Raw genomic sequence first — 16,277 nt, forward strand, 5'->3', positions numbered from 1 at the left:
TGCTTGTTGACTAGGATTTGCAAAATTAAATATGGCTGCCTCATTTTCTTCTGCAAAAACATGGTGACCCCTAACCGGGAAAAGCCGAAAGACCCAACAACAACTTTTGATGTTATGTACTTAATTAAAAAGACAGACAATATTAGGGTAGTGTTACAATGTGATCCTGATGGCAAACAGCAAAGTATAAATTATTTTTGTCTCTTAAACTTTAGATAAATTGATTCAAACAAAGTGCATACAAATCATATTTGTTTAAAAAATATGAAAGTAGTATATTGGTGTACCAAAACTACATGTAGCAGAAAAAATATATTTTGTCAGGTAAACCTATTTGAAGTTCAAGTTTGTGATGGCTCCCTATTGAAATATTGGCACTCCAACTGCCGTGTGCTGACATGCTGAAAATAATAGACCAAAATTGCAGGAGAAGAGTGAATCTCAAATATCACTTTTCTCCTTTGAACTTCTTTTTTTATATGTATTAACTCGGGGATCACCATATCTCAGAAAAAAGGGAATATTCTGAGAAATAGACTTAGTCTACATAAGTCTGTTTGTTTGGCCATTCAGTCTCCATGTTTCAGGACTTGCAGTATGAGGTCCCAACTTTTCAGATGGTTGCTGTTTGGGATACTTAATTCACTGAGGTTCACTGATGAGCATTCTCTGTGACATGCAGTTGCTGGCCAGTGAGGGTAATGGGTTCTACACTGGACTCAGGAATCTGACTTTTGAATTAGGGATGGTCTGTTTCCTATTTTAGAGTCATTTCATACCTGACAGTCCTACCTTTCAGCAGTGGCTAAGAGAAGTAGTCTCAAAGATCTGAACAAAAGTGATGAGTTGTAACTGTACTTCTGTGCAAGTTATGGATTGTCCTTAATAAAAACTGCATTAGAACAAAATAGGCTCGTAAAGTATATTTGTTACCTGAAAAAACTGGGGTTGAAGGCCATTGATCAGCTTTGCGGTCAAGTTATTGGACCTCAAACCATGATTTCCAAACATTCTGGTGAAGAAAATGTCAGAACTGTCACTACGTCATCACTTAATGGTGAGATAGATTAATCAGATAAGGCATCTACCATTCAGACTTGAGAGATCAAATCAGTAGAAAGTTTCTTGGGAAACCTCTGCCAGAGAGCTCTGTGTGATATTAGTTCAACTCCTCCCTATAAGAAGACTGAATGTATTCAGTGTGAGGCTGGGGACATAAGATCTCACACATTAACGCGGCAGCAAGGAGCTGTGGCTGCAGGGTGGCCATTGCCTGTCACAGTAGTAACCTTACCATCCACTGGTGAGTAGCAAGTTGAAATAAGTGGAAAGTGTCCAATATGAGGACCAAGAGGTGATCTCTTGTTTGTTTACAAATGTTGCCCTCTTGATTTCATCTGAAAATTGCCTGCAACGTGGACTCAGGTGACTCATTGCTGTGTGCACAGTGACTGAAATGAGAATCACCACTAAATCTGAGGACACTCTACTCTTCCCCAGAAACAGTGAATTGCTGTCTTTCCATGGGGAAACAACTGCCTTTACTGGATGAGTTTAAGTACCTTTTGTTCATGAGTGATGGTAGAGAGAGAGAGAGAAAGAGAGAGACAGAGTACGTCAGATTACAAAATGAACTAAGGCAGCAGGACTGGACCAGATTGTGCTAGTGAAGCAGGAGATAAGTTCATAGACAAAATTCTCATTTTACTCGGTCATCTATGTTCCTATCCTTTACTTGTAATCACAGACTTGGGTAATGGTCCAAGTCTGTTGATTTGGGGTAATAGCAGTAGAAATGAGGTTTCTCCTCAGGGTCCTTGGATTTACTCTTTGTAACACAGTATAGAACCCAGTGACACTTTTCCTTTGGATCAAGATGAGACAAAGGTGGTGGCTTGTACATTTTATAAGAATATCTGCTGGATGGCTTCCATTGTATTGTTGTAGGCATGACCCATTTGGAGGAGTTCCTGGAAAAAAACAGGGTTTACATTTGCTGGAAGTCCTGGGAATGATTAGGGATCACAAGGACATGCTGGAATCTGTGGCTGGTTAAAAGGAAGTACATTGTGTCTTACTTAATCACACACCACTGTGACTCTCATCAGAGAGCACAGAAGGTCAGTGAAACAAAGCAATGTGATTTATTTCTTGTGAGAACACTATTAGTTATTTTTGTATTCAATGACCTACAGGGATGGGCGGGTGGCCTAATGGTTAAGGTGTTTGCCTTACAAACACAAGGTACAGGGTTTGAGTCTCACAAAGGATAATTGGCTAGGCTTAAAATGGCTCGCAAGGGCAGTTAGCTTAGTATGAACCTATGGTATGGTAGGTGGCTCTCTTGAGCTTGAACCATTTTAGCCAAAGAGACTTGAGTAAGAACATCAGCAGACATAATATACAACAGATAAAAAGATTTACATTTGGTATAATAAAGAAAGCACTTAGAACAGAGCAATATAACATATTGTGCAAATAGCATGACATTAAATTACTTACTGACAGAAGGAGACAATAAGCCTATTGAGCATGCATTTTACATTGTATCTTCCCTCCATCCTTATGCGTCCCTTTCCATTTTTCACCTTTCCTATGCCTATGCCTGTCTAAATGTCTTAGTGGATTCTCTTCTCAACCACCCATTCTAGCAATCCATTCCATGGGTCCACAAACCTTGCATTGAAAAAGTACTTTCTGAATTTCATGATGTAATTAGTCGAGTCCCTACAGTCTGCAGCCTATGCTCTCCTTCCCCTTCTACCCTATTATAGATGACCACTCCATGTCTCTCTGACATGATCCTTTGCCAGAATAAAATGTCCCCCACTGCTTCTGTTTGCAGATGAGAAGAGCATAATAATTTATCTAGGCTTTGTCTATATTCCTTCCGATTTCACATGTCCTTCTGGCAGCATTCTGCTGGATTCCTTCTTGCAGCCTGATGCCTTTTTCCTTAATATTGCCCGCAAAACTTCACACGGTCCTCATGGTGTGGTCTAACTAAGGTCCTTTAGAGTTTAAGCATAATCTCTTTGCTTCTAGAATACATCCCATTGAGGATACACCCCACCATTCTGTGAACTGCTGCCACTGCCACTTCTCTCTTACTCTCAGTAGCCCAATCCAGATGTGTTTAACAATGTTGGATCCTTTTCCTGTTCTGTTCCCATGAGTTTCAGAACTACCAACTGTTACTTCACACCAGGGTTATTATGATTCAAGTGCAGTACTTTGCATTTGTTTGCACTGGACCTTTCAAAATTCCAAATCCTTAGCTAGACCCTTCCTACATCCTCTACTGCTGCAAATTTATTAGCATTATCAGCAAAGAGCTTGATTGTGTTTTGTATTTCCCTCACCTATGTCTGCAGCAAATATACTGAAGAGTACCAACACCACAGCCAGTGCTCCCTCCAAATACTTTCTTCTCTGGACAGTGCAGAATGGTGTCTGCACAGACACTCAGCTTACTAAAGCCCTGCATGCAAAATAGTTACAAAAGTCAGCAAACTCCCCTTCAGAACTACATTCTCTAACCCAGAATGTATTTAACATAGTAGAAACATGGTTTACAAATAGATGCCTCCTTCACAATGCTAAAAAAACTAAGCTCCTTCTCTTTACACCCACCAACAAATCCTCGCCCATAGATTTCTCAGTTTTTTCCAATAATGGCACTATTATACTTCCTGACACAACCACTAAACTGTTAGGAATAACTATTGACAGTAACCTTACTTTTGACAGCCAATGCCATATAAATAACACTATCAAAACTGTCAACAGAAAAATAGGCTCCTCATATAGGATCAAACCTTTCCTAACTCCTATAGCTATAACCACAATTGCTCACTCCCTCTTAATCTCAACGCTTCTGTACGCCTCACCCATATATACTAACCTAAAGAAAAATAATCTTACCAAACTAACAAATTCCTATAATAACATCACCAGATTTGCCACTGGCAATCCCTTTAGAACCCACCACTGTCTGAATTTAAGGCAACTAGGCTGGCTTGAACCTCAAAACCAACTGATAGTATCCCAACTCACCATTGCCCACAAGATCTTCTACCAACCCAACAGCACTCCTATTCTTTCTAATCTCATCCTCCCTTACAAAAATTTGAATTCCCTGCGCTCTTCTAAGAAACTGCTTGCTTGCATATGCAAGTCTAACAACCTGGCTGGAGACTCTCTTTTTTCTAACACGGTGGGAAAAAACTGGAACCTCCTGCCCGATGAACTAACATTACTTTCATCCTTGCCTCTCTTTAAACATAACCTCAAAAAACACCTCCAAACACACTGGTTATGCCCCTGCAGCAACCCTGACTAATCATTTGCTTTTTACTAATTATAGCTCCTTTTACTTCTTATTCCTCCTATTCTTACTTAAATTACTAACACTCATAATGGATTGTTACATGCTAATTACTTAAATTACTAACACTCGTAATGGATTGTTACATGCTAATTCCTTAAATTACTAACACTCGTAATGGATTGTTACATGCTAATTCCTTAAATTACTAACACTCGTAATGGGTTGTTACATGCTAATTCCTTAAATTACTAACACTCATAATGGATTGTTACATGCTAATTCCCTAAATTACTAACACTCGTAATGGATTGTTACATGCTAATTCCTTAAATTACTAACACTCGTAATGGGTCGTTACATGCTAATTCCTTAAATTACTAACACTCATAATGGATTGTTACATGCTAATTCCTTAAATTACTAACACTCGTAATGGATTGTTACATGCTAATTCCTTAAATTACTAACACTCATAATGGATTGTTACATGCTAATTCCCTAAATTACTAACACTCGTAATGGATTGTTACATGCTAATTCCTTAAATTACTAACACTCGTAATGGGTCGTTACATGCTAATTCTTTAAATTACTAACACTCATAATGGATTGTTACATGCTAATTCCTTGTAAGATAGACTAACTGATGCTCCTAAATTAATATGCTGATAAACTCTCTCTAGTATAAGTATTAAACTTATTAGAGTAATTTCCTACTCTATATTATTATTACTTGTTGTACAGCATACTTTTTATTTCTAGGTAGTATTTCTTGTTGTACTTTTATTATAATCTTTTCTGTTAATTTTTAATTTTTAAGTTCTATAATTGTTGGAGCTTTTCTCCCCGGGCCTCTACTGAAAATGGAAATATATCCAGTTAGACTAGCCCGGTTAACAAATGTAAAATAAATAAAATAAATAAATAAATATGGTGTGTGTGTGTGTGTGTGTGTGTGTGTGTGTGTGTGTGTGTGTGTGTGTGTGTGTGTGTGTGTGTGTGTGTGTAAATATATATATATATATATATATATATATATATATATATATATATATATATATAAAATACATCCATACATATAGGTAGCCAGAAATATGTACAAAAATTAAAGACCAGAAAAATACTCTGCCCTCCCCCCAGATATATTGTAACACATTGCATAGAAAGAACTGAAATTCAATGCAGCATTAAAATAAAGATAAACACTCCAGGAATACAATAAAAAGAAGCAATAAAATACATTGTAATATGCCCAACTCCATGCCCAAACATATAGTTGCATGTTTATACAGACAATTACACTACTTTCAGCTTCAGAAAAACTAGACTAAACTATGGAAAATTACTTGTTAACAGCTAAAAAGTACCTGGCAAAGTGTCTCAGTTTCACAACATTTAATACATTGAATTATTTAGTAAATCATTTGCTAAATGCAACAAATAAGCAACATCTATGCGACAATGGTCTTCAACAAATTTAATGTGTTTTTATTTTTCCCAGGGCATCTTCAGTGTTATAGTGAACAGTGCCTTCACATGTGTAACTCTGCTGCCTTGTGTCAAACATGTTGCACTAAGTGGTTAACAAATAAATAAACCATACACAGAAGATAAACAGCAGACATTGCACATAAAAAGGCTATACAGAGGGACAGTGTTGTCATTTTAATCATATTTAGAAATGTTATTACTGATGGACCAGAAAAGGTGTATGTTTCTGCAAATACAATATTCTGTATTTTCTGATGCTGGGATAATATGTCTCAACAACTGAACATGAGAGTGATCATAACACTCATAGATTATAGCAATAACCCACGCCTGGGTGTGGGTAATGCTAAATTTACCCACGGTTGGCGTGGTTTGGTCCCGAGGCGGCCGAGGACCAAACAAAGCCAACCGTGGGTAAAGCATTACCCACCAGAAGTGAGTTATTGCTATTATCATGACATTATTTAAGAAAAGAAACTATTACTTTTCTTAAATAATGGCATAGTATAATGCCTGTTTACTGCCCTTCCGCAGATGTCTGGCATCCGCGGCAGTTCTGATGTACTGCGCCTGCGCGGTACATCAGAACTGTGGGCAAAAGCGAGAGAAAGCAAGATCTCCGTTGCTTTTTAGTCTCGCTATGTTAAATGAGTTTAACATGGCGAGACAGTTAAAATAAGCAGCGGAGATGTCCGTTGCTTATTTTAAAACTGTCTCGCTATGTTAAACTCATTTAACATAGCAAGATAAAAAAGCAACGGAGATCTTGCTTTCTCCGTTGCTTTTAAACACTGTCTCGCTATGTTAAATGGGTTTAACATGGCGAGACAACTTTAAAATAAGCAGCGGAGATCTCTGTTGCTTATTTTAAACTCTCGCTATGTTAAACCCATTTAACATAGCGAACAATGTTAAAAGCAGTTATACTAATGGAAAAAAGTCCGGGCGACCGGACCTTTTTCCATTAGTATAACTCGATTTACAACGGGCACGCTGGCCAATCAGCGTGCACGTTTTGGGGGGGTCATGGTATAATATGGAATAATACATATGCAAAATGCAAATAATCATTAGAAAAAGGCTGTGTAACCATTCCTTTGTACAGAAGGGTTTTGAGACCACTTATGTTTAGTAAACTTTGTTTGCAAGAACATTTGGAAGATTCAGAAAATCTGAAGGGCACAAAAGTGATGCTAGGTCAACAGTAAAATAAGCCTTAGAAGTACAGTAGACTGATGTACAGTTTTGTCATATTAAATGGTTTAATAAGTGCTATTACTGACCGAATAGAAAGGGCACATCTATCTGCTAATAACATGTTATTTATGTTTTGAGGGTATAATAATATTTCACAATGATTAAATGTATAAGTAAGTGATTATAGCACTCATAGATTATGGAATGGTATGTACTGCAAATGCAAGTGATCCGTAGAAAAAGGTTGGTTAGCTTTTGAAATTCCATAATTTAAGGAAACTCCGCCTGATAGAGTAACAAATTATTGCACTTGAAAACTGAGATTGCTAGCATGATAATTAATTATAAATTAAGCACTCACATTTCATTTTTTCATTTAAATAAATACACTTTGCTTTTGGAATATTGTAAATTATTTACAAATAATAATGATATTAAAAAAATAAAGATATTTTTGAAAATGCCTATACATGCTATATGACTTAACAAGGTGCAAACTGCATAAGTGACTAGTTCTTTCACAAGAGCAGAAGGCTTATGGTGCTTTTTTAAAGGTTGCTTCTTAAAGGTTTTAAGGTTAAGATAAGGGTTATGAAGAGCTAGATTTTGTGTGTGTGTGTGTATTTGCATATCTGTGTTAGTGTTATGAGAAGGGCATTTTTAAAATAAGACACTTGTTAGGGTTAGGGGCAGGGTTAGGGTTTGATTACTAGGGTGTACGGGGGGGGGGGGGTTGCTGTGAAATACATTTGAAAAAGGACATTAATGATAATTAGTTCATTTATCAGTTACGTTTTCCTGCTTAAATAAATCATAATTTCGTGTCAAGAATGAAGTCAGATATGAATAAGACAAATATGTATTTGTTATGGACAATACTTGCTGTATTTAGAAAATGTGTTACGAGAAGGTGGAATTCAAAAACACCCCCGACCATGGAAGAATTCTACACTTTACTGAAGACAACTGCATCGATGGAAATAAAAATCAAAGAACTACAAATCTATCCCGGGCCATTGGTAAATAATCCTTGGAAGAAGGTTATATCTTTGTTGGACACTCTGCAATAATCAATATTGTATCTCTGATAACTGATCTGTTAATTCTATATTTAATAACATGCAGTGTATATAGTCGAAAGTCAGGCTATTGTAAATATTGTATATAGTTGTTTTAAATGATATTTAAAAATATTATATAAATGTTATTTTAATTGAAAATAAAAACATTTTTTGAGGGAAAAAAAAAAGAAGAGAGAGTGCAGTTTGTGCCACAAGAGGGCAGTAGTTGTCTGTCCTACAATTCTTCAACTCTTGCTTGTCTGATTCTTTGTTTTCAAAATTCCAGTCAACTGCTGCATGCCACAGATTAAACAGATATCATCTGAAAATGAACTACCATTATTGGGAATGTCCTCACCCAATATCCCAATAACAGTGCGGGTATCAGATGCAAGCAAACACAGACACATTCTACTACTTGCCAGTTTGCTGCCCTGTATATTTTTGTTTCAGTAAATTTGTCCTTAGCTATGCACCTCATGACATTAGGTAGAAAAGTTTATTCTCACTTTTATTGATAACATCATGAAGGATGGTTGAATTTCACTGCTTTAGCTCCTAAGTATGTCATATGCTTTTTCTTACTTGTTTAAAGACTTTTCTGTTTTGGGGATGTGGTACAGTAAAAAGTAGAATTACTTTATATTGTGATTTGTACACAGCACTGTAATATAAAATTAGTTTACACTTCCTTATTCATCCAGCTACTGAGGCCCATGTTTGAAAAAAAACAAACACATTAAAACAGCATAGGCAATGTTATTTTCGATTCTTTACACATTCCTGAACACTTCAGTAGTCTTGTAAGTGTTCTGTCCAATTTCTTTTTGAGTCATGGTGTATTAAATGTGACAGAAGTACAAAAAGGTCCAGTAACCACAAACAACCCTTGATCGATCGCATAACAAGGCCCAGTAACTACACTCAGCTCTAAGCCTGTCGTAAAGCAGCTAAGTACCTGTTGATCACTAGAAACCTCATCCAAACACCTAATCCCAACAAATTTCTGAAGCTAAATGCCCTCCGATCACCTCCCTGACACAATATGATAGTGAAGCAGCTGCAGAAAAGTAGTGGTACCCTGAAGGGAGGTTGATTGCACATAACCATGTTCCATGCTGTTGTCATGTAAAATTTAGTAAATGCAGCCTATTCCAATTGCTGTGCAGACAGATGTTAAGGTATCCCATGGAACTTCTCAAATAGAGAAAGGAAAATTTTCCCGGCATCTTGACCCACACTCTGTAGTCACTAAATACCGTTTGCTTAATCTGAATGAAAACACTTACTTGTAGCAGTGTCTTCCTTACATGCTCACTGTCAAGGCTGGAAAATGGAAGTGCTTCCTACTATTAATTCTGTATTAATTAAATATTAATGATGTTGTGGAATACACACTAGCTTAGGAAGCAGTGAAATCCAAGAAAGGATGGTTCAGGTTCCACATGCTGTATTTACTATACTCCAGATGTTGGGTGAAACAAAAACAAAACTGATCCTCCACCCAAAAAAAGAGAAGCGTGCAAACCAAGGCATTATACCAATATGTCTTTGCTGGCTCTTCTGATACAATAGCTAATAGCCTTCCTGCTTTATTAACTTAGACATTATTACTTTTCTATCGTTGTATTCCTGAAAGCTCATTTAGGTTGTAATACCATAATTTATGGGCTTTTTACATTACTGCATCTCTCTGCTCATGTAACTATCAGTTAGTATTAATGCAGTTTGTAAAGTTTATTTTATATGTTTATGGGAATCAATCAGTTGTATTGGTTTTATTTTTATTTTGTTTTAAATTTGTTAAAGGAATAGATACAATGAGTCTTTGGTCCATTTTGAGGTGAAACCCAGAGGGTTAAAGTCCCCACACAGGACAAGTACAAATATATAAGTACTGGTGGAACCATTTTTATCATTATTAGGAAATAAACAGATAATCATACAGATAATCAATTAAGAGAAATTGTCATCACACACTACATTAGAGAACCCACAGAGGGTGTGAACTATTTATTAAGCAGAAGATGGTGGGTCCTTTGGGTAATACTGCACTGGACATCATTGTGCACCTATTTGCTGATGAGACCTGGGTTCATAAGGAAGCTCTGAAGGTATAGGTGGAACTCTCTTCTTTTATTTGTTTGGCAAAGGAATTCCACAAGGCGGGTATGGCACACAAGAAATCATGATCTTCAGCTTTACATGTGTGGGAGGGTGAAAAGTAAAGAGGTATTGGAAGTTCCAAAGAAGGGGCAATACCAGCTAAGGAGGCTAGGCAAAGTAGAAATAGCATCTAGCTGGAGAAGGGTAAGATCTTAGAAGAGCAGGGTAATAGGTCAGCCCATCATTTAGTATCAGTCAGACAAGCTGTCACCAAATAGCATAGGGATGGGTATTCTGGACTGCTCCCAGGAAGGATCTTGCTGTCTAGTTATATATGGTGCTGTGTTTACAGATGTCTGTTTGGTTAGCATTAAATGGGATGCAGAGACTACATAGGAGCAAGAGGAGAAGAACCACATTGGAAATTGTAGTGTTAGGAAGTGTCAGAACCCTTGAGGCCATATAGTAGTCCAGTCTTTGAAGAATCTCCACTGAGAGGGTGACTCTGCTTCCTCAACTATAAAACCAGGTACCTGAAAGAATTTATTTATTTATTTATTTAAATTTGTTGACCGGGAGTGTCCGACTGGACGTAGGTCCATTTTCAGCGGAGGTCCGGGGAGAAAAGCTCCACAGTTGAAATAAACAGACAGTATTTACATTGGATTACATAGTGATTAACAATTTACATAGCAATTACTTACAACATATTTACAGATGAAAAACATAGTACATCAGTAGACAACTAGAATCTTTATCTGAGAAGTGCATACCAGACATTAACAAATGTTACAAGAAGACGCAGTTTGTGCTGTATAATAAGTACTGGCTTATGAGCATCTGAGCTTGCTATAATCAAGGTAGTTAGTGGAGTGGAAAGAAAGGTAGTGGTTGGATGGGGTGGATGATATTAGAGTGGGAGTTGCAAGGGCATAGCCAGCATGTTTTTAGTTGTGCTTTTAGTGAAGTTTTGAAGTGGGTGCATGATGGTATGGAGGTAATTGTGGGTGGGAGTGAGTTCCATAATTTGGCTATGGCGCAAGAGAATAGTGGTTCACCAGCAGAGTTATTGGCTTTAGTGATCTGCAAGTGATTTTTGCTGCTGGATCTTAGTGGTCTGGTGGTGCAATAGGGTTGGAGTAGATTCTGGAGGAATGGGACATTTAGTGGATGGTTTACTACTTTGTGGGTGAGTGAGAGTTGATACCATTGAAGGAGGTGAGGGAGTTCAAGCCAGCCCAGTTCAGAAAGTGAGAGACAGTGGTGACTACGGTAGGATGCCACTGTGGCGAATTTGGTGATTTTGTTGTAGCAGGTCTCTAGCTTGTTTATATCACATTGCCTTAGGTTGGTATATATTGGAGAGGCATAAAGTAGGGTGGAGATAAGGTGGGAATTTGCTATTGAAATCTTTGCTGCTTTGGTGAGAAATTGCTTATTTCTGTATAACGCTCCTAGTTTTTTGTGGACTTTTTTTATAGTCATGGATATGGGAATGTCAGATTTTAGTTTATTGTCTATTTCCACTCCTAGCAATTTGGTATGCTCAGTTGGGTATATAGTGGTGTTGTCTTTTGCCGTGATGTTAAAGTGAGAGTTGTTTTGAGTATGTTTGGTGGGTTGGAAGATGAGTAGTTTAGTTTTGTTTGGGTTGAGTATTAATCGGGCATCGGATAACCATGTTTCAACAGAGGAAAAGGCTTCGTGTGTGACTTTTTGCAGTTTTGGTAGGGACTGGGCTGAGCAGATGATGGTCGAGTCATCTGCGTATTGTATGAGTGTGCCATGTTTGGTGACAGAGGCTAGATTATTGGTGTAAACCGAGAAGAGTAGGGGTCCAAGGACGGATCCTTGGGGAACCCCTATGGAGACAGGTAGTTGGGGAGGAATTCACCTTCTAAATAGAAATTCCATCTAAGAATTGTGGGGCATATCAGGGCTGCAAATCCTCTTGACACCACACAGCATTACCTTGAATTTCCAGACATTAAATAATAGGGAGATGTTTGACATCCATTTTTCTATTTTGTGAAAGGAAAATTGTAGTGTAGTTGCCACTGTAGTTGAGAAATGACCAAAGCATACACAGAAACATTGCCCATATAATGAACAATGGGGAATACACTGAAATGTCATCTCTTCTTTTATATGGTGAGATAAAACAGTAAGGGATTAAGTATAACACCATGGGATATGTCAGCCGTTACCACTGTCTCACAGTAAAACTTGTCATTGAACTTTAAAGTACCCAATGGCTAGTAAAACTCCACTTTATTAAAGTACCAAGCACAATTAGGTAGTTGTGCGCTTTCATCATACAAATGATGACTTCATCAGAACTAAACACCATATTGAATTCAAACTTGCTATAAATACCTTAGTGCACCATTTAATTGGCTAATAAGTTAATGAGACAATAAAAAAATGCTTCTTTTAAAAACACAGTGTACCAAAGTAAGAAAATGTAAGTGGACATACATTTTGCAATAACCCTTTTATATATTAAAATATCAACTGTAAAAGTATAAAAGTATCCTAGGTTATATATTATATTCTATGATGAACATAATAATACATACATATTAAATGCCATAGTAAGACAAATGCTTAAATGTATTAAATTAAGATAGATCAACATTGCTACAAGTTCATTCAAAAAAAAAACTTTGCAATATTGTTGTAACTAACTAATAGTATCACAAGGTATAAAAAAATGTTACAACATAATATACAAGTTCGTAAAAATTGTAGAGAGTATGTTAAGATTAAATAGATAAATAAATAATTTAAATAAATAAATTGTTAAATTCAATAGCCCCATTCTTTAATCTGGGTTCTATCCTTAAGAGCTGGAACAATAGAAACATTGTCATTCAATCCTGGGGTGGGGGGGGGGGGGGGTTGGCGGCAAGCCTAAGTTGCCATAAAAGTTCCTTTTTACAAAGCTGATTCTTCCAATCTCTTCCCCTAGGTTCAATGTGTAAGCTGTCCAGTATACCAAATTTAAAACCGTGAACATTTTCACAGTTTAAAGAGTGCCTAAACAATGCATTAGTTTCTTTTTTGTTTTTTTAATTCATAGGTGTGTTCGTAAATCCTATGTTTTAAAGATATCTTCGTCTTTCCAACGTAATATGCTGGACAAGTGTCACATATTGCTAGATACACTATTCTCTGGGAGTTACAATTCCCATTCCTGAAGGAAATGTTAGTTCTCAGTCTATCATTCAATGTAACACTAATTTCCTTAAAAATTAAACCACACTTAGAACAACAGCCACAACACCTAGTACCTTTCCCATTGTCATATTCCCTGTATATAGTAGTTGTTCCCACTAGTTCTTTAAGATTCATTCCTACTTTAATAATAAACAAAGGTTGGTCACCCACTACCTGATATATATCCTGGTTAGTCCTAAGGATGCTCCATTCTTTTGCAAATTACCTTTTATATCTTTGGATAACATACTATGTTGTATCGTACAAGCCTGGGTATAATTTACAACCCCAGAAGAAAGAATCAGTTGACCCAAGTGTCATAGCCGGTTTTAGGCACCAGCGATCCCTGCGGTCGCTGGGGGCCCCCTGTTTCCTGGGGGCCCCCAACCATAGCAAGTTATCTTATCCTGATATTTTGTCACATCTGTAAAACCAACAAAAGCTAATGCAGCAGTCTTGCATACTTAATAAACTATGAGGGTAATAACTCTTATTTATATCTCCTTTAAAATTCAAAGATATTTCTGGTTGTAGTAACGGTGTTTTGTCAAGTAACAGGCATCACAATGCCATTAAATATTTTTCTACTGACATAGTGCTCCTGGCTTAGTTAAACCCTGCTTTTGGACATTTTCTCCACTAAAACTAACTACATAGCCAGCCAGCTTTTAGTCCCTGCAAAACCATGGCTGTAAGGGTCCCCCTTAATCATCTTTCTCTGTGTGGGGGCCCCACAAAAGCTGCTGCTGACTGGGGAAAAATGAGGAATGAAAAATGCATTAATTTCCTAATTATGCTCTTTAACATGAACAGGGCTGTGATATGACCCTGTTAGGGTGAAGATGATAATGAACATGAACAATATAAGCACTAGAGGGTTCAGCAGCCCAGAGTGACTTACCTCAGTGCAAACTTTGGATTTTAAGAAGAGCTAATGCTTCCGATCATCAGGGATAGTTTCTCTTTCAGGCAGTTTTATAAAAAAAAAACTTTAATAACCAAAAACAAAAAAAAAAATCTGGCACACAAGAAATCATGATCTTCAGCTTTACATGTGTGGGAGGGTGAAAAGTAAAGAGGTATTGGAAGTTCCAAAGAAGGGGCAATACCAGCTAAGGAGGCTAGGCAAAGTAGAAATAGCATCTAGCTGGAGAAGGGTAAGATCTTAGAAGAGCAGGGTAATAGGTCAGCCCATCATTTAGTATCAGTCAGACAAGCTGTCACCAAATAGCATAGGGATGGGTATTCTGGACTGCTCCCAGGAAGGATCTTGCTGTCTAGTTATATATGGTGCTGTGTTTACAGATGTCTGTTTGGTTAGCATTAAATGGGATGCAGAGACTACATAGGAGCAAGAGGAGAAGAACCACATTGGAAATTGTAGTGTTAGGAAGTGTCAGAACCCTTGAGGCCATATAGTAGTCCAGTCTTTGAAGAATCTCCACTGAGAGGGTGACTCTGCTTCCTCAACTATAAAACCAGGTACCTGAAAGAATTTATTTATTTATTTATTTAAATTTGTTGACGGAGTGTCCGACTGGGCGTAGGTCCATTTTCAGCGGAGGTCCGGGGAGAAAAGCTCCACAGTTGAAATAAACAGACAGTATTTACATTGGATTACATAGTGATTAACAATTTACATAGCAATTACTTACAACATATTTACAGATGAAGAACATAGTACATCAGTAGACAACTAGAATCTTTATCTGAGAAGTGCATACCAGACATTAACAAATGTTACAAGAAGACGCAGTTTGTGCTGTATAATAAGTACTGGCTTATGAGCATCTGAGCTTGCTATAATCAAGGTAGTTAGTGGAGTGGAAAGAAAGGTAGTGGTTGGATGGGGTGGATGATATTAGAGTGGGAGTTGCAAGGGCATAGCCAGCATGTTTTTAGTTGTGCTTTTAGTGAAGTTTTGAAGTGGGTGCATGATGGTATGGAGGTAATTGTGGGTGGGAGTGAGTTCCATAATTTGGCTATGGCGCAAGAGAATAGTGGTTCACCAGCAGAGTTATTGGCTTTAGTGATCTGCAAGTGATTTTTGCTGCTGGATCTTAGTGGTCTGGTGGTGCAATAGGGTTGGAGTAGATTCTGGAGGAATGGGACATTTAGTGGATGGTTTACTACTTTGTGGGTGAGTGAGAGTTGATACCATTGAAGGAGGTGAGGGAGTTCAAGCCAGCCCAGTTCAGAAAGTGAGAGACAGTGGTGACTACGGTAGGATGCCACTGTGGCGAATTTGGTGATTTTGTTGTAGCAGGTCTCTAGCTTGTTTATATCACATTGCCTTAGGTTGGTATATATTGGAGAGGCATAAAGTAGGGTGGAGATAAGGTGGGAATTTGCTATTGAAATCTTTGCTGCTTTGGTGAGAAATTGCTTATTTCTGTATAAGGCTCCTAGTTTTTGTGGACTTTTTATAGTCATGGATATGGGAATGTCAGATTTTAGTTTATTGTCTATTTCCACTCTAGCAATTTGGTATGCTCAGTTGGGTATATAGTGGTGTTGTCTTTTGCCGTGATGTTAAAGTGAGAGTTGTTTTGAGTATGTTTGGTGGGTTGGAAGATGAGTAGTTTAGTTTTGTTTGGGTTGAGTATTAATCGGGCATCGGATAACCATGTTTCAACAGAGGAAAAGGCTTAGGTGTGTGACTTTTGCAGTTTTGGTAGGGACTGGGCTGAGCAGATGATGGTCGAGTCATCTGCGTATTGTATGAGTGTGCCATGTTTGGTGACAGAGGCTAGATTATTGGTGTAAACCGAGAAGAGTAGGGGTCCAAGGACGGATCCTTGGGGAACCCCTATGGAGACAGGTAGTTGGGGAGGAATTCACCTTCTAAATAGAAATTCCATCTAAGAATTGTG

The sequence above is a fragment of the Protopterus annectens genome, chromosome 7.part0 (assembly GCF_019279795.1).
Source record: "Protopterus annectens isolate FY-2018-M chromosome 7.part0, PAN1.0, whole genome shotgun sequence".
Classification (NCBI taxonomy): domain Eukaryota; kingdom Metazoa; phylum Chordata; order Ceratodontiformes; family Protopteridae; genus Protopterus; species Protopterus annectens.